Raw genomic sequence first — 486 nt, 5'->3', positions numbered from 1 at the left:
TATGATTTTGAGTTGTTAATGATTATGAAGAGGTAATCATGGCACTGATTTCTAGATTTTTCTGTGATAGTTTTGCAAGTGGATCGACATCTTTAATAATGACTTTCTAAGAAATATGGGGAAGGCAGGACTCTCAGAAAGCAGAAGGAACTGACCTCTGAAGACATCTTCTTCATTTTAAGGAGGAGAATACTACTACTGGGAGTCTGTCCTTAAAAGGAATTCTTGCTCAGGCAACCGCTTGGTACGGGGGAGGAGAGAACTGGCAGTAATAACAAAGATGTTAATATCTCTAGTGCGGAAGAACTCCCTGTAATCAATGTGGCAGTGTATACTGAAATGCCTGTTCCACCCACGGAGCCAAACAGGGGAAGAAATCACAGTGTGCTTTAGGCAAGAAAATGAAGTGATCAAATCTGTTGTGCTGTAGAATTTTTATTTTCAGCAGCGCATGTAGGCCTAACGCTAATAATGAGCTTTCACACG

The sequence above is a fragment of the Larus michahellis genome, chromosome 1 (assembly GCF_964199755.1).
Source record: "Larus michahellis chromosome 1, bLarMic1.1, whole genome shotgun sequence".
Taxonomy (NCBI): Eukaryota; Metazoa; Chordata; class Aves; order Charadriiformes; family Laridae; genus Larus; species Larus michahellis.
The sequence above is the reverse complement of the archived record's forward strand: the minus strand, read 5'-3'. Positions refer to the sequence as shown.